This window comes from Harpegnathos saltator, unplaced genomic scaffold (genome assembly GCF_003227715.2).
Source record: "Harpegnathos saltator strain DR-91 unplaced genomic scaffold, Hsal_v8.6 scaffold507, whole genome shotgun sequence".
Lineage (NCBI taxonomy): Eukaryota > Metazoa > Arthropoda > Insecta > Hymenoptera > Formicidae > Harpegnathos > Harpegnathos saltator.
In genome coordinates, this window is record NW_020230324.1 from 392,881 (window position 1) to 412,360 (window position 19,480).

General features: G+C 47.7%; 1 protein-coding gene across 1 annotated transcript in view; it reads left to right on the plus strand.

The window, feature by feature from the left end:
• mthl1 (adhesion G-protein coupled receptor methuselah-like 1) overlaps positions 1-19,480 on the plus strand; it is a 241,606-nt gene that overhangs the window by 204,989 nt on the left and 17,137 nt on the right. The gene's annotated exons all lie outside the window — the stretch shown is intronic.

Here is a 19,480-nt window from a genome sequence, read left to right on the forward strand (position 1 = left end):
CTCGCGGACGCGCAAACTCGCCCGTCGTTGCTCTTTAACTTCCTCCACGTCAAACTGTTGCGGATTACTCGCCGTCAGATTTACATCTTCCGCGCCCGGCGATATTTCGAGGAGCCGGCGAAAAAGGGTGAGTACCGAGAGAGAGAGAGAGAGGGGGAGGGGCAGAGCGGAGGGACGGAGCGAAGTGGAAATGATTGTCAGGCAATCGATGAGCCGAGTAGCTTCGCTTCTTAAAATAGCTCGCCCTTTGCCTCGCTCGTCCTTCGCTTGTCGAAACTTCGGGAACGCGGGATCGAGGCGCGGAATTAGCGCGAAACTGACGGATCTCGGTCACCCCCGAGCGACTTTATTCTCGACTATGTGGCGCGTGGAAACGTTGCCTCTCCTCTCACGACTCCGCCGCGAGGAGAGAGCAGCGCGCGGTCGTTGATACCGAGCGCGCGATTCGCGATATTCGCGATCGGGCGCGCCGAAGTGACGCGCTCGTACAAAAGTGGCACGCGGCTCAATGAAATGGAGCGCGATACGCTTATTATGGCCAGAGCGCAGTGATGCAATTGGGACGAATTGCTTGTCGGCGGGCGCGGTGTAGCCGAGCTAGATATCATAGCTTTAATTAAACTTGGCAACAGCGTGCGGCCGTAATCCACAGACTGGCCGCTCGTCAATATTGTCTATGATAATGTATTACGATACCAAAACGCGCGCCATTCTTGCGACTCAAACGGCCGGCCGATCCGCCCGATGGGAATTATTTACAGCCGCGACCGCGTAATTAATAACTGCCGGTACATTCGTTTCCCTTCAGGCCGGATCCGCCGCGGCGGGAAACCTTTACCATTCTCGTTACTAATAAATGATTCAGCCGCTCTCGCGAGTGCCTAATAATCGATCATTCGCGCAACGATTAATACGGCAACGGCCACGGCGGAATGCAGAGCGGCGCAGCCCGCGAAATTAATTTAGATTCTCGCTGTAATTGAAGCCGATGGTAATTACACACGCATGCGCGCACGCACGCACGCACGCACGCACGCACGCACGCCGCCACCCGCTTTTTCCTCAAGACCCGCCCGGTCGCCATTAATAAAGATTCTGCGTTTCGTTTCGTTCGACTCAACACGCATCGACCGCGCGGAGTCCTCGCGGTCCCTGCACGTCCTCGGAAAAGGAAAGAGAGGAGAGGAGCAGGATGGATCGGAAATACATATCGCCGATGGGAGACTCTCTTCTGCTTCTTCGCGATCTCCCATCTCGATATCTCACGCTAATTATACTCCATGTCCTCGCAATTAAGGTCCCGTTAAAGTGCACGTTACACCGTCGTGCGAGCTGTAGAATTTCACCATTCCCCCATTATTATTTTATTAGCCATATCCCCGTGACTCAATTAGCGGCATGGCTGCTGCGTTTTTTAACCGCTGCTAATTGGAGAACGATCGATACCTAATTCGAGACGTTAAGCGGACAGTATTGTTGTCAGTTGTTGGTTTCTCTCTCTCTCTCTTTCTCTCTCTCTCTCTCTCTCTCTCTCTCTCTCTCTCTCTCTCTATCTATCTATCTATCTCTCCCTCTTTCTGTCCGATTGGGTTCTCGTCAGGTCGATAGAGAGAAAGGGACAGGAAGAGAGAGAGAGAGAGAGAGAGAGAGAGAGAGAGAGAGAGAGAGAGAGAGAGAGAGAGAGAGAGAGTATGCAACGTGTGTGTCGCACACGTGCGCATCATTCCCCTTCTTTGTTTGCTGATCATTCACGTGTGTTCAGTCATGGGCAACCGAGTTACTCCGCGGTAATAAGATATAGATTCGACGCACGATAATGGTGCTTATTATCGAAAGTAATACGTTGCGAGCAGACTGTTATCCGGCAATCCCCCGTGATCCGATTATTCCGCCAATTAATAGAACTGGTCATCCGCGCGCCGAGTGCCGATTAAATTGGTTTTGTTAATCGATCGGTCGTACGTCGAATTAATTGCTAATGAAGTGCCGTCGACCGGCGTCGGCGCGGCGTCGGAAAATAAAATAAAACGTGCGCGCGCTCGTTATTACGCGCGCGCCGCGCGTATTCACGAATGATAGATTGTCACCCGTGAGCGTTTCGTTCATCGTCGGAATCTTTCTTTCCGTTCCGCTCGTTGCCCGCGAAGAGGAATCTCGCGCGGAGAACGGTAATCGAAGAATCGCGCACTCAAATCGACGGACCGATCATGCCCGAACGAAAAATTATTAGGGCCATCCTCACGAAGCATAAGGCCCCGATAAGACTGAAAGTAAGGTGCCCTAAAAAGGGATGCCTCATTATTATCACATCAGGCCTCGAGAGATGGATACTTTAGATTTCACGAAATAAGGCTTTGATAAAGAAAACTGATGAGGGCCTTAGAAGGATTTATTAGAGGCGCCTTAGATTTAATAAATAATAGGCTTTGATGGGGAAAACTGACAAGGATCCTAGGATCTTTTAGAGATACCTTAGATTTTACGAAATAAGGCTTTGATCAGAAAAGCTGAGAAGGGCCTTAGAAGGATTTTTAGGGATACTTTAGATTTTACGAAATAAGCCTTTGATAAGGAAAACCGATGTGGGTCTGAAAAGGATTTTTTGAGGATGCTTTAGATATACAAAATCAAGTTTTGTTATAGAAAATTAATAAGATCTGAAGCGCGTAATAAAATTGTCATAGTTTAGTATTGTTTTAGTAGATACGCTCTATCCGGTTCTTTTAAAGATTTTTTTAATTATACCACAACTAAAAACAAATTTTATTAGTTTTATTAGTTGTCATATTCATGAATCTTTTCTAATATTGCCTTTGTTTTGAAATGCGGCAAACCTTAATAAACAATAGCAGGAGTTTTATGTGTAAAAAATATATTTTATTGTGAAGCATGCTATATTTTTAAAATAAAAAATTCTTGTTGTATCCTAACAAGATTATAAAGAAATAAAGAAATTGCAGTCTGAATTTCTTGGAATGAAAAGAACGAATATTTTTACTCAAGCAATAATAAAAATATTTCCATGTAAGACAATATTAATATTGCCTTATAAGGACCTGTTAAATCATTTGTTACGTATCTTATAGGCCCTTGTCTTTCTATCCTAGGGCCCAATTAATGTTAAAGAAAAATAATCAAGCTCTTACCAGAGCCCTATTAATTTTTCTACTTGAGGAGAAAAATCGTCTTGTGACACGAGCGAATGGAGAAGTCTCGAAGCCCTGAAGCGCGACATCTGCGGAAAATTGTCTTTTCGTCTCTCTCTCTCACTCTCTCTCTCTCTCTCTCTCTCTCTCTCTCTCTCTCTCTCTCTCTCTCTCTCTCTCTCTCTCTCTCTCTCTCTCTCTCACTCACTCTCTCTCATGCCCGCCTATTTACGCAGACATTCTGTTATATTTGACGCTTCCCGCGAGAGCTAAGGACGTACTTACGAGTATCAACAACGAACGAAAACTCCACTGCGAGTAAAGTCCCACCTGAAGATTACTCGTTCACTCGGCAGCGAGCGAGCAGAAGTCGCCGGCGCGCGATGGATCGAGGAAATCAACCTTTGCGCTCGCATCGGTGCACAAACAAGCCGTTTATCGTCACGTCGCGTCACATCGGCGGTGGTCGCCGTCGTCGTCCTCGTCGGCTCCGGCCGCGCGGCGGTGCAGTCGAGTGACAGCCACTCGACTCGCGCGGGAGGATTACACGCTCGCCGAGACGTCGCGCGTAAACCGCACGCGCTTTCACGGTTACGGATTAGTGGAGCGCGCGTGCGCGCACATAATTACCCTCGCGCACAAATATAATCGCCGGTCGCAATAAGAAACAACATCGACCGCCGCCGCCCGCCGCGTCGGCTTCCGCGTAGCGGCGGCCGAATGCGGGGATGCTTCCGTAAGAGGATTACGCGCCGGCCGAAATATTGTATTTAAGTATGACGTTAGGGTGAGGCTGAATAAGAAGATCGATACCCTCCCAAAGCGCCTTTAATGCCCCGGATCCCCAATAATAACCGGTGGCTCGCCCGCTGCGAATCTCCCCGCGAATCGCGCGCCGCTCCCGAGACGGGGACGGCGGCGGGGGAGGGGGTGAGCTCAGGAGAGTTCCACGGAGCGTTGAACGGAGAGATAATAAGGTTCGAGCGTCGTATCGGCGGGACTTTATCCTCATGTCGGGTCCCGGCTGTTTAACGACCCGCGCTCTCGCGGCCCGTAATCCACATCCGCCGCGCCGCCGTAATCCGGAGCGTACGCTAAAATCCGCGTCCTAAAATCCGCGCCGATGCGCGCCGCAAACACGCTCCCGGTGTATATTAATTTCGCCCGTCGATCCGCTGCCCGTCCGTCCTCCGTCCGTCGTCGTTCTCCCCTCTGCCCCCCTCCCCCTCCGCCGTTGCGACCGCGCGCGCCGCTGATTAATACTTACCTTTTACACGCCGACGTCCACCGCGGGTCCATCCTGTCGCGGCCAGAGATTGCAATTACAAACAAACCGGCCGCCCTCGCACCCTCGTGCGAGCCTCCCCTCTCCCCGCCGCGTGTTGCGTCGAGCCTGGGACCACGTGCGCGCCGATTTTTCAATCCCGTCGGGGAACGGGGGGAACAAAAAACCAGCATCAAAAAGAGAGAGGTGGGGGGGGGGCAGGAGTAATAATTATCAGAGCGACCGCGAGCTATACGGAACAGTCGTAATGACGAAAGCAAGCGGTGCTCTGCGACGACGCGCGATGCCGAAGAGATGCCATGTGTTGAAATGCGAGCAAATGTATCGTTCATTTCCGGACTCTGGGCTTTTTCCCCGTCGAGGGATGATGATGAAGCTCGACGAGAAGGGCGGGAGGAAGCGAACCGACGGCGTCTCGGCGCGGCCGAGCGATTAAGCCGACAAACGATCGCCGAATCGTCGTGATAAACTCGACGCTTTCATCGGGACGAGCGCTCGCTCGTTAATCCCCTCCTCTCCGGCCGCTCCTTTCGTCCTGTGCAGGATCCCGCAGCCTCTCCGGACACCTGAGACCGCGCTACTACCTGGCGGATAGAATTGTCCGCGTGATGCTAAATCGGGATAACAGCCCCTCTCGTGGGAAGCTTCCTGGCGAGCTATCGCGAGTTGTTTTCCCCCGGCCGGCAGAGTGCTCCTGCAGGAGACACAAGGGGCGCCGAGCGAGCGACAACCCCTCCCCTTCGTAGCCCTTTCCCCGGCAGCCGCGTTACACAGGCCGTAACGGCGCGTAGGCCGAGACGATGGGGTGGAGAGATAAACTTGGCGCCAGCCAGTCCAACCCCGTCGTGCGAAACGGGCGAAAGTCGTCGTCTCTCTCGTTCCCCCGAAGTACGCGGCTCGCGCTAATAAGTATGCGTGTACGCGCGCCTAAGTGGACCCCAAGACTCTCCACCCCCCTTTCGTTCGTTCGTTCGTTCGTTCGGCGCTCACGACCCCTCGCTTTCGAGACTTATATTTAGCGTCGTCCGGGTGCGCCGCGCGGTAATAACGGCTTCGCCGCTAGTAATCGATAACATTATCGGCGAAGATACGCCGGGCGGCCGCGTCATTAGCGTGTAATGCGGGATTCCGCGGCTAATTCGGACCCGAGTCCCTTGGATATCTCTCCCCCGGCTGAAGCGCCCGGGCAACGCTAATTATGCGGCTGAGAACGAGCGGCGTGCGATGGACGGCGGGCGAAGCGCGGCTCGATTGCGGAAGCTCGGTTGCGTGCTCTTCTTTTTGGCATTTCGCTTCCGCGGGCGGATTCCTCGCGCCGCCCGGCCGAGTTTCGAGCTAAAGACGGCGATAAAGCTAAAAAGAGGCGACTCACAAGGAACATTTGCGAAGTTGTATCTCCGATTTTGATGAAATTTGGCATATTTGCAGAGTAGCCAAAAATAAAAGACCCATATTCTTTTTCGCAATCGGCAATAGTTCAGGTTTAAGGGGTGAAACTGCCTGCCCGCCCCTTAACCCTTTGAGGCACGTATTTTTCAGAAAATCCGAATCACATGAAAATTTATATACGGGGATTTCTGGACTCGCTGATAACGAAACCGTTGTCAGATTTTCGCAATTCAAGATGGCGGATCCAAGATGGCGGACATAAATATGAAGAATTAACTAACCGGAAGAATGTCAGATAAATATATTAGAATTCCATGATTCGCCAACTTGAATCTGCAATCTTGAACAATGAGTTCTGGACCTCGGATTCGTAATCAGCGACCTTGAAAGCTAACCAAAGTACAATTTCAGCTAATATAAAAATTTTATGATCCACCATCTTGGAAAATAAATTTTAGAATTTGGACCTCAGATTCGTAATCAGCGAGCTCAAAAAAAACTAACCAGAGTACAATTTTAGCTAATTTTATGTACATTCTATGATCCGCCATCTGGAATCCGCCATCTTGGAAAATGAATTTTAGAATGTGGACCTCAGATTCGTAATCAGCGACCTCAAAAACTAGCCAGAGTACAATTTTAGCTAATTTAATAAAAATTCGATGATCCGCCATCTGGAATCCGCCATCCTGGAAAATTAATTTTGGAATTTGGACCTCAGATTCGTAATCCCTCCGTAAACCCCAAAAACTCCCAAATCTTGATTTTGAGCAAAAAGTTCACTCATAATTCGTGGAAAATGATTTTTTTCTGTAAAAATATATATCTTTTACACTTTGTTTATTTATAATAAATGGACAACTTATGCAAAACACTTTTCAACCTTTCATGTATGTTCCCATATCATGTAAGAGGCTAAAAAACGCAACAAACCCGACAAGAATTCCTCAAATATGAAATATTTCATGAAAATGTGAGAATAAATAGCTGGTAAATATACTTACCCATTATGCCTCAAAGGGTTAAAGTTTTCATCCCCTCTATCTCGATAACTATTGTAAATAGGGAAAAACTTTTTAAACAAAAATTGTACGTTTTTTTATGCCATACAATTTTTGTTTAAAAAGTTTCTTCCTATCTGCAATCGTTATCGAGATAGCATAGAGGGGATGAAATTTTGAGGAGCAGTTTCATCCCTTAAACCTGAACTATTGCCGATAAAAAAAAATATCTCTTATTTTTGGCTACTCTATAAATATGTCAAGTTTCGTCGAAATCGGAGACACACACTTCGCGGATGTTCCTTGTCAGTCCTCCTCGAGGACAGAGTCGAGCGCTAATCGGGCGAACGACGCGCCGCTAAACGCTCTTGATGAATAGGACACCGTATTATCGCCGCGCGTACGGCACGCCCGATTAGCGTGCGAAGTAACCTCGCCGTGCCGCGGCCCTCCGGAATCCATCATGAATAAATCTTTCAGCGTTGCTTAAGCGCCGAGTGTATCTGAATATCGAAGTCGCGCGCAATCCCGTTGTTCACGGGCGGCAATTTAAGTGGATTAGGGGCCGGGCCGTGAATAGCGTGAAATATTACCGAGGGTCGCGCCGCGCTGTTCTCGTCGTGTTGTTCTCAGGCGTTACGCATCGCTGATTTACGGCAACGAAATCACTCGCGCGACATTAGAATAAATAGCGGGACCGCGCCGCGGTACATTACGACTGTTCTTACCACCATTATCAGTTTGATGTACAACTGTGTCGCGCGCGAGAGAACTACACCGGGTTACCCCGATAACCTCGATGCCAGCCAGACCGAGCTCGCCATGTGACTCCCATGGAGAGGACTCGCTTCTCTCCTTCTCCTCCTTCTCCTCCTCCTCTTCCTCCTCGCCCAGTCACCTGCAATTGTGCGCGAGCAAACATAAGCCTCAAAAGGTTTTCATTCAAGAGATTCCGCCTTTCCGATGCTCCATAGGAGCGCCATAGATCTCTCGCTTCTCTGTAGCGAATTTAACTGAAGCGACTCGATAACGCGCGCGCGCGCTCGAGATGGTGAAAAACGCGCGTGCAATACTCGAGCTGAAATTACTTGACGAATGACAAACGTCACGAGCGAGCCGTAGATAAAAATATTGCCACGTCACTCGGGAAACGAGCCGCTACTCGAATTACATTATCGCGCTCGTACTCGCGCGGTGGATCGATCGATCGAGTGCGCGCGCGCGCGCGTCTCGTGCTTTTTAATGCGATTATTGAAACGGGAGCGGAATGAGAATGCGGAAGAGGGTCGCTCGTGCGTATGTATTAGCGATTAGGACGATCATCGGTATGGTAATGAAATGCCGAGGGAATTATCGAATGCTAAAGAGTGCAGCGCGGCCGGATCGCCCTCGCGTGCAGAACCCTCGAGCTCGAAATCGCCCCGAATCCGTCTTTATTTATCGCGCAATTTCGTTTATTACCCGGCTCAAACGGACGCGATGAATTGGAAATTCGAGCGGCAAGAATGCGCTTTATTGCGCCTCGCAAATTACACGTATATACGCGCTTCCTATTTCTTCCTTCCTCCCTCCATCCCTCCCTCTCCCTCTTACTCATTATCTTTTAACTTCGTTCGTTATTTGTTATTTTATACGTTTATTATTAGGCGTACAAATGAATAATCCAAATTCCTTTAAGTGGCTAAGAAATTAAGTTTCAAATAAGCAATTTTTCCCGCTCTTTTACGGTTATGTGGTGTTGACATGTAGCTGTTAAAAATTACATTTAGTACGGCGGAAGGCTCGACATAAGCTCAAAAATTATTCAGTCCACTGGGGTCAAAACTGGCAACAAATAAAGTACACACCCGACACTGCATTCTTTACGAATACCAACAAGGAAAAAATGCTGCAGGCTGCAGGAGCATGCGAATCGATTTGTTCCTTTCTCGGCGAAGGTGTTGTATCGTACGATGTGTGTACGTACATTTTGGTTTAGATTTTGGTTTAAAAGCGGCGACTTCTGCGTCTGAATGACAAAGAATGTCTCCTGAAGGCCCTCGGAAGTGCGGCAACAATGATTTGGAGCAACTGCTCGCTGAGAATTCAGCACAAACGCAGAAAGAGCTTGCAGAATAATTGGGAGTAACGCAACAAACTATTTCCAAACGCCTGCAAGAGATGGGGAAGATTCAAAAAGAAGGAAAATGGGTCCCGCATGAACTCACCGAAGCCAAGAAAAATCAACGAGTGTCTTTCTTTTCTCAATAAACAGCATAGAAAGTCTTTCTCGCGGAAAATTGTTATGGGCGATGAGAAGTGGATATTCTATGGCAATCGGAAACGCAGAAAGACATGAGAAAATCCTGACGAACCATCAACATCGGTTGCAAAGCTAAAACACTTCGGAAAAAAAATTCGGCTTTGCATTTGGATATGACGCGATTTATTATAAGCTATTAAAACCGAATGAAACAATTACTGCGGACCGCTACCAACACCAATTAATCCGTTTGAGTCAAGAATTAGAACGAAAACGCCCATATAGTACCGATGTGTGAACCTGGCAAATAACTTAATCAAAAGAAAAAATTCTCAATATGGTCCGATTGTACTTCGTTTGTATCTGTTTGTACCACTTTTTGTTTCGTTTGTCACATCAAAGAATAAAAAGATAGGGGGGAAAATAGCCAGCAAGCAAGTATAAGATACCAGAAAACGGCCAACGCCATTCGAAAGAGAATCGTTTGTACCTCATAAGGGACCGGAAGTACGAAAGTAACCTTCCGACATATTTTGAAGATCCTGTACTTTCGGTTCCTTTGAGGTACAAACGGATACAAACGATTCTCTTTCGAATGACGTTGGCCGTTTTGCGATATCTTATGCTTGCTTGCTGGCTATTTTTCCCCCTTCCCCTATCTTTTTATCCTTCGAGGTAAACGAAACGAAACAAGAAATGGTACAATACTTGAATTTAGCTGAAAATTTGGATTATTCATTTGCGCATCTAATATTAATTTTTCTTCCAACTCTCGTCTTCTTATTCTCTTCCTCTCCTTGCTTCCTCTCGATGAAAGGCGAGCCGCCAGCGCAGCTTCTCACGCACACGAATTACACAACAGCGCACGATCCTGCCGATCCTGAGAAATAGTCGCGCGATATCAACTCGACGGCACGTCGTCGCGATAAATCGCGGGGTGTAGATTCGACCGAGGCACAAAGATGAGCGGCGCGGTAAAAAGCGCGCCGTGCTGCGCTTGACAATTGATCGCGCGCGCTACGTTCCCAACGACGAGCTAATCGGATTTGACGGTGGAGTCGTAAAGTACCGAACGGCACGCGTGGACATAATTCATTTATGTTTGTTATGGGTCGCTATGGAGTGAGGATATAACTCGGCCGAAACGGCCATTGTTGGCGACCTGCCAAACCCAGCGAATATAGACGGCGATCTCGTCTCTCGCGCTCGCCCGCAAGAACCGAAAACGCCCGCGGTTTATCCCCCTTTTTTTGCCGCCGGCGTCTTTATCTCTTCTTTTATGGTGCATCGTCGCGTATTCTTGCCTGCCGCGCGACAGTCTTGCCAGCGAGGCGACGCGCGAGCTGGAAATACATCTCCACCGGTTTTACGGCCCGATCGTCGACGAGAGAGAGAGAGAGAGAGAGAGAGAAAGACGAGCGAGCGAGCGAGCGCGAGATGCAGTCCGCGACGCCGGAATAAATCTTTTATCGGCTGTTAAAAGTTTCGACGAAGAGAACGGACGACGAGCGGCCGACCGCTCGGAAGTAAGCTCATCTGTAATGAAAAGTAACGCTCTCGCCTCGCCACCGAGGGAGGAAGGTTGTATCGTGTGTCCGGGCTCAAATATCCGCGCCAATTCCCCGGTCGTCGATATTCCGGCGGTTGAGAGGCGGATCCTTCTTCCAGCTTCAATTTTCGTGACATTTTTTAACATATTAGGTATTCCGGTTAGTTTTGAAGAATTTTTTGCAAAAGAAACACATTAATTTTTTTAGAGACGTTGAATTATATTTTATTTAAAATCTTTCCCATCGCTAGCTATAACTTTTTCCCACTTTTCGGGCAACAAGTGAATTCCGCGATAAAAGAAATGTTCGTCCTTTGAAGGAACCTACTCATCGAGCCATTTTTGTATCCCTTCATGTGACTCGAAGTGCTGGTCAACAAGGCTGTGCTGCATTGATCGAAATAAGTGGTAATCGGAAGAAGCACAATCTGGTGAATACACGGCGTGCGGTAGGATCTCTCATTGAAGTGTCGATAATGTATCCTTAACTGTTCTTAACTGTTAACGTGCGGTCGAGCATTGTCGTGCAACAAAATCACTTTCCACTCTCTTTGAGCTCTTTGAGCCCCAGATTACTGCACGTTTTTGGTTCAAAGCATGATTCAAATCGATTAATCGTTGTCGATAACGCACAGCAGTGGCTGTTTGATTCGGTTGTAGCAACTGATAAAACACGACGTCTTTCATGTCCCACCAAATGAAAACAATAAAACCTTACTTCCGTGGATGTTGCGTTTTGGAGTCGATGTCGATGGTTGGCCTGGACTTATCCACGACTTTTTACGCTTAGGATTACCATAGTAGATTCATTTTTCAGCTCCAGTTATAATTTGATACAAAAACTGCTTCTTTTTGTGACGAGAAAGCAATGAAGTGCTGCAAGTGGTTAAACGATTTTGAATAGCCAATTCAGACAATGCATGTGGAACCCATTTGCCTCCTTTTCGAATCTTCCCCATGACGTACAAACGATCCGAAACGGTTGATTTACCAACCAATTTAATGTCTCAGCTAGTTCATGAAGCGTCGTTTAAGCTCAGTTTCTATCCAATAATGCCTGCAATTCGGCATCTTCAAACTTTCTTGGTTGACCTGAATGTTCTTTGTCTTTTAAATCGAAATCACCACGCCGAAATCACTAATACCAGTGCTCGCATGTCTTAACCGATGAAGAAAAGTCAGAGTAGGTTTCTGAGACGAATGGGTGGGCTCCAGCAACCGTTTACTTCGAATCGAAACAATAAAGCAGTAAATGCTCGAAAATGCTCTTCACCACGCTCTATTTTCAATCGCACAAAAAGTGTAGTTATGTTGACGAATGCACATGCCATGTCATCAAGTTATTTGCAGAAACGTCCAAGCGCTAAAAATGGCGTACCAACTTTCCAAATATCTCTAGTAGATTTGCAGCTATAGTCGTTTATATCAAGCTCTGAAAACTAGCCGGAACACCTAATACGTGCAGTTAATCTGTCGACATGGCGCGGAGAAGACGATTATTTCCTTGGAGTTGAAATTTCGTTAAACACCAACGAGTTTATATCACCGCTGAAACGGACTGGCCATTTCTGTTCAGGCAAAATGACACTCGATATGAAATTACGTCCTTCGTGCCGGACGAACAAAAATGTCGGAGTTGCCAAGTTTGCAAATTTGCAGTTTCTACTGGTTGCGTGCAAAAGTTACGGCCGCTGACGTGGCGGCGCTGCCTTTCGCGTTCAAACCCGACGCGATCATCGTGGATGTAATATTTATTTCGCGGAATTGTCAATTTATACTTTTCGAAATGCGCGGTCATCCTGCCGCAGGGGGAGGGGGGCGCGGCCGAGGCGAGCGGACTTTTAATAAAAGTGTCAGTTTCTGCATTATTCTTCCCCAGTATCGGCTGTGTGGATTCGCGCGAGGCCCGGCATGCCTGATGGAAAAACTTTTTCCCGGCGCGAGACAGCGCATGGCGGGAGAGACGTCCGCTGCCGCAGCGGGATCGGCTACGAAAAAGTTAGCGGATTTCGGCCGCGACCGCGGCCGCGCTCGGCCACGTACGGCCATTGAATTTTGAGGCGCGCTTAATGAGCGGCGAGGGAAAGAAACCGGAACGGGAGAGAGCCCTTTTCTCTCTCTCTCTCTCTCTCTCTCTCTCGAGGAAGAGGAGCGGAGAATACAAGTTAGCATCGGCCCCGTATTCGTTTAATATTCCGTGCCTTCTTGGCGGACAGCGGGATGCAAGTTGGCTCGGTTATCTGAACAGGACCCGTTACACGATGTTCCGAAAGTTTCGTGACGAGCCGCTAAAGTTTGACGTTGAGCTCCGAGTGAAACCTCACCATCCGTCTCCCACCGTCCACCAGCGCTAACAACCGCGATTATTCCGCCGGTGGAAACCTTTCGTTATTCGACACGCGCCTGGCACGAGAATAACGTCGCGTAATAATCAGCGGAGGGTACTTTATTCGCGGGGGGGGGGGATCCCACGTGCCATGGTGGTTCGGGGATCGAATAAATCTCTCAATGGACGAGGCCGAGGCTCGCGACTGAAGGCTCGGTCGAGCCGAAGGCATTTTTAGAATCTGCCGCAATTTAATCGCGCTTACACGGCGTCTCGAGTAGATTTCGACAGCTCGAACGGATGAGTGTTGGTAAATGCACGAGGGGGGTTGAACACTCGACAACACTTTTCGCAAAAGCCTTTGTGTAAAACTTCTTTAGAAATACTTTCCCCTTCCGTCGTATCTCGTCATTGTTACAATAATTGATTGTCGCGATAACATTGGGTGTTCCGGTTAATTTCCGCTGTTCGCATTTGGATAGCGGAGTTAAAAATATGAAATTCTAATTCGGCGGGCCCAATATGGCGAACGGAATTTTCAAAATCCGTCGAGTCCGCTTGAAACTTGTTACTCGGCGAACATAATTATATGCGACTGCGTGAGTTGTTGGCGGCCAGTAGTATCGCTGTAGTTAACTGCGCTTGAGAATCGGGGGCGACCTGATCGGGCATCAAGCGAACCTTGCCTTGTACATATCCGTCATAGCTCTGGCATTTCGAATTTTCGACGACGAATTTGTAAATTAGCAAAACCTCGAAAACCCCTAAATAACCAATTCCAAGCGAATTCGGCTGATTTGGAAAATTGCGTCCGCCATTTTGAATTTCATATTTTTCACACCGGATTTGTATTCAGCGATCCTAAAAACCGCCGAGCAACAGGTTCCACAAAATTATATTCGTTAGAAAGAGAAACGTGCAACAAAGGGTTAATCAATTCATTTCGTAATCGACATAAGTGTGTTCTTCAAGGAAAAAGACAGCGAAAATTAACCGGCAAACACCTAGTACAAAAAACGTGCTCCACACCTTGGATCTACGAGCGCTGACGGATCCCACTCGCGATCTATCGAGAACGCTCCGCGCTCCCGATACCAAATCGAGCGGGGTGTATTTCTGTATATCTGCGCGCGCGCGCGCGCGACTGCCGGAATATTACGAAACCGATCTAGTTTCGCGAGCATGCCGATACACCTGCTCGCGTGACAAATACCCGGGCTCTCGAATTTCCTCGTCGCTGGGAGGGCAGCGGGGGAGTCGTACGGTATTATAAAAATATTAATGACCACGTCGTGTGTTTACACGGCCGCTCGAGACGGCCGCTCTCTGTTGCGAGCGGAGGGTTTTTCGGGTCGTTGCTCCGACGTTTTATTTCTGTCGGGAATCTATCTCGCGCGCGGCGATAGAATTCGCTTCGAAAAAGCGTGTACCGCGCGGTGATCGATGGGCCGAGGCAGTGCCGAATGGCGCGTCCACGCCGGGTCGTCGTGTAGCGACCACTCTCTACCTGGTGAGCGTCTCCCTCTGCAGAAGCTCTCGAAAAAATCTCAACTATGGGTCAATAGCAATTTAATATCCGCGAGAAAGGGGGAGCGGGGGAGAGAGAGAGAGAGAGAGCGGCTGTGCTGCATTACCACAGCCGTCGTCGCCGCCGCCGCCGCTGCCGCCGCCACCGCCGGTGTTCGGCAAAGTTCACGTCGTCGTGAGGATTTTATTTATGGGTTTGTTTGCGAACGCGGGTGCCCCAACGCCGATAAGTGGCTACGGACTCCTCGTGGAAGCCTGTTTCTGGCAGATTGCATCCGTAGTTATGGGGTCGGGAGAACGGCGGGGCCGGTCGCGCGAGGAGGGTGAATCGCCCCGATAAAAGCGACTCGACCGTGTCGAGTCGGCCCGGGATTTCTATCGTCAAATTACCGTGAAGCGCCACCGATCGAGCTTCGCCGAGGCGAACTTCGCGTATGAAGTCCGTTCTTCCACCGCGCTCTTCTTGCTGAAAACTCGCGTACGTGCGCGCGATCCCCCTAAATAACGATCGAACTGTCCCCCTCCTCGTCGCCTTACAAGCTTGATTAACGATCGTCAGGTCCTCCCAGTTGTCGCGATACTTATTGATAGGAGGGACGGGAAGGGGGGAGCCGTCGTCTTCTAAGCGCGTTAATTTTGCGGAGATCGCGTTAGTATCGCTGGCGCCCCTCGCCTTCTCCCCTCCCTAGCGGGCTGTGTACGCGTCGCGCTCAAAGTTCACTTACTTCCTCGCCCTTCCTCTCCGTCACTCCCTTCTGCTCGTCCCCTCGCGCGGTGGAGGACGACCGTAAACGACGTTACCGTACGGAAGGCAAACACGAGCCCTCGCACGAGCGCGGCTCCGCGTGCATTTCGCAAATATCTGTGTTTAACGAACGACCCGGGCCCTCCCGGATATACCTGTCTTGAACTTGAAACCCGAGAGCGTACGCGAGAGAGAGAGAGAGAGAGAGAGCGGGCGCGTACCAGCGCGTGCATATCTCAGGAATTCAGGGAATCGCGCAGCCTTGCACCGGCCGCGGGGAACCGGGAAACCGATCCGCAATTGGATAAGTGCACGCTCCGCGTGATTTACCATAATTTCTACTAAACACATACCGGCCCTTCCCAGCGAGCGCAATTTCTCGACGGAATCGCGGCAGTCGCGTGATCGCGCCGGGATTACACCCTCGTTATAACCACCCCCTCGCGTAAACTTTGCCATGCCCGATCGCGCGATCGTATACGCATCCGTCGCCCGTCTTCGCCCCCGGCAAGGTGGGACCTCGCACCTTCGCCTCGCAGAGTCGCTTAACCAAACGTGAGCGATCGTGAGCGATCACCGTATACATACTTCGCTGTCGCGGAGAACGGGACAAGCGAGAATCCGCGAAATCGGCGAGCGGCCGTCACCTCGAGGGGAAGAGGGGCAAGGAACGAAGAGCGCGACGTCACTCTTTGATCAAAAGCGCCGCCGAAAGCGACTGCGAGGATAATATTAGATGTATAAATGAATAATCCAAACTTTTTTAAGCGGCTGGGAAATTAAGTTTCAAACAATAAAATTTTCCCCCTTTTTTTACGGCTGTGTAGTGCTGACATGTAGCTATTAAAAATCACATTTAGTACGGCGGAAGGCTCGACATAAGCTCAAAAATTATTCAATTCAGTACGGTCGAAAATGGCAACAGATAAGGTGCATCATATCCGACACTGCATTCTTTACGAATTCCAACAAGGAGAAAATGCTGCAAGAGCGTGCGAATCGATTTGTTCCTTTCTCAGCGAAAGTGTTGTATCGTACGATGTATGTGTATTTTTGCTGAGACGGTTGAAAGCGGCGATTTCAGTCTGAGTGACAAAGAAGGTCCTGGAGGCCCTCGGAAATGCGGCAACAATGACTTGGAGCAACTGCTCGCTGAGAATTCAGCACAAACGTAAAAAGAGTAACGCAATAAACTATTTCCAAACGCCTACACGAGATGGAGAGAATTCAGAAAGAAAGAAGTTCGCATCAGTTTCGCATGAACTCACTGAAGCTCACAAAAATCAACGAGTGGCAGTGTGTCTCTCCTCTCAATAAACAGCGTGGAAAGTTTTTCTCGTGGCAAATTGTTACGGGCGATGAGAAGTGGGTATGATAATCCGAAACGCAGAAAGTCATGGATAAATCCCGGCGTACCATCAACATCGATCGCAAAGCACTTTGGCAAGAAGATTCTGCTCTGTATTTGGTGGGATATGAAGGGCGCGATTTATTATGAGCTATTAAAACAGAATGAAACGATTATTGCGAACCGTTACCAACATCAATTAACCCATTAAGGCCCATCCGTAAACCAGTAGAGATATAAAAAAGTAACTATTGGGTTTCTGGCATGGGTTCTAGCAATGATTATTGGTTCTTCGAATTGGTTGAAGAAAAAGTTTTTTAAATAAATAGTTGTAAACAAATTAAGAAAAATTAATTTTTCTTCATTTCTTTACAACAATTACTTTTTTCGTATCTCTACTGGTCTAAGGATGGGCCTTAATGGGTTAATCCGTTTGAGTCAAGAATTAGAACGAAAACACCCGTATAGTGGCAAAGGAGAACATGTCCTGTGAAATTGTTGCATGATAACGCTAAGCCATACATTGCTTCTACGACAAAAGACGTCATAATGAGTCTTGGCTGGGACGTCTTGAAGCACCTGTTGGCGTATTCACCAGACATCGCTCCTACCGATTAGCAAGCACTTGTTCCGGTCGAGGCAACATGCCTTGTTCGATAGACACTTTAACCCTTTAACGCCCGACTTTTTTATAAGTATTTTAAGAACAAAATTTGAGTTTTTTTGAACTGAGACTATAAGTAGTGATAACAAAAAAAAATATCAGAATTTTATATTGGTTCTTTTTATCATTCGGTTTTTGTTTATTGGTAAATATGACTTGGATCCTAAAAGCATATACGAAATGAGCAACTTATACAGAGAAAAATGAAGGGTAATCTATGCGACATAACTCTGATAGTCAGCTTGACATTTTTGAGCTGAAACTTTACTATATTTGTGAGTGAAGTTTATCATTCGGAGCGTCAAGCTTACTATTTCAGAAAAATATCTTATAGATCACCATTTAGATAGTCAATCGTCCCTTCATTTTTCGCCGCATAAAAAACTCAGGTAGGTCAGCAGATTTCACGAAAATAGGTTGGTTTCTTGATTTTCGTGTCCATCATATTGGATTCGTCATTTTGAATTTCTCTATTATTTTAATTTCACATTTTGCATCTGAGAAAGCTTCCAAATATATAAAATTATAACGGATACCAATCTACTCATTTATAGTGTACTTCTAGATGTCAGTAACAATGCTAACTAATTTGACAAAACATGTTATCATTAAAACTGAGCTAAAAATAGACTAAACCGAATCTACATACAATCTATATATCATTTTTTAGAAGAAGAATTCACGTTTACAGTGGTGCAAAGAAAACGAAATATCTCCTTTTTTAACCAAGTTACGGATTCTTAAATGCGTTTCTGGTAATTATAGTTACCAGTAGGCGTTAAAAGGTTAAATCAGTGAATGAGCTTCGAAGATAGCTTGACAACTTTATCGTGTCCAAAGACATGACATTTTTCCGACATGAAATTCATCAGCTGCCTGAAGGATGGCTTAAAGTTGTGGAAAACAACGGCGAATACTTTGATCGTCAAATTTGTTTTACTTTCTTTTCAAATAAACCTTGAAGTTAGCTGAAAAATCTGGATTATTCATTTGTACACCCACGGTAATCGATTCTGTCTCTTCGAAATTTTCACAAACTGAGAAGTGACTACGTTTCTACACTACTCATTAACAAAATAACTAAAACTTATGCTCGCTTATGAAGGATTGAGGCCTGGTCTACAATACGTGTCGTAAGTTGTAAGCCGTAAGAAGTGGCTAATTATAGTCGGTTATTTTTATAATAATTGACTGTGATTCGCCAATTCTTACGGCTTACAACTTACGACACGTATTGTAGACCAGGCCTCAATCCTCCATAAACGAGCGTAGGTTTTAGTTATTTTATTAATCGTGCATGGACTGCGAGTAGTGTAGAAACGTAGTCACTTCTCAGTTTGTGAAAAATTCCAAGGGACGGAATCGATTACCGTGGATGTACACCTAATAATACGCCTTTGGCGCGAATGTGGTGTAACGAAGGGAACGAAAAATTTAATCGCTCGAAATACGTGTAGCGCGTGGATGGTGGCTGGTAAACAACGCGCGGCGCACGGAGACAAATGCGCGACGGCGGCAACAAAGTATCGGCTATCGAATATTATTGGATAACGAAAATAAAGTACGTCTCGCCCCTGGTTGGTTATCGCTCGATCGCGATATCGTTTTCGCGCGGCGCTATAAATAATTAAGAATAAATGAGGGGCGCGACGCGTCGCGCACTCGTGCCTCGTTCGCAAAGCGCGCCCGGCGCGACGCGCGGCAGTTTCGCGGCTCTTATTTTCTTTCCGCCGCGAGCACGCCGATATGAACAAGAAAATAAACCGGGCGTGTCGGCAAGTCGACACCGGGCGATTTATTTGTTTTTCATAAGGCGTGTCGATCTATTCCTGCGCTCGCGCGTACTTTGGCAGAAAAAAAGAACGAACCTCCCACTCCGCGACTTCCGGGACGCGTTGCCTTTCCTTTCGCCTGTTGAAATCGCGACTCGCCGAGGGATATTGTCGACTGATCGTTTCGTCGCGTTTCGCGTATATTTGTACCTGGAATTTAATAATTCCATCTTTGCGGAATCAAGCGCAACGGACGCGCTCGCCTCGGCACCGCCATTAATGTGATATTTCGTCAATGTGAAATTACGTGTGATAAAACGTAAAACGCGCGACAATATCTCGCGTAATAATCGTAAATTGAATAACTACGATGTCGATGCTACGAGGTCGGGGCCGGTTTTAATAACGCGGAATTTCATAATATTTTGTACCTCGCCTCGCGCGTATACCGAATAATCGCCGCTTCTCCGATGTTTCGAGCGCCCA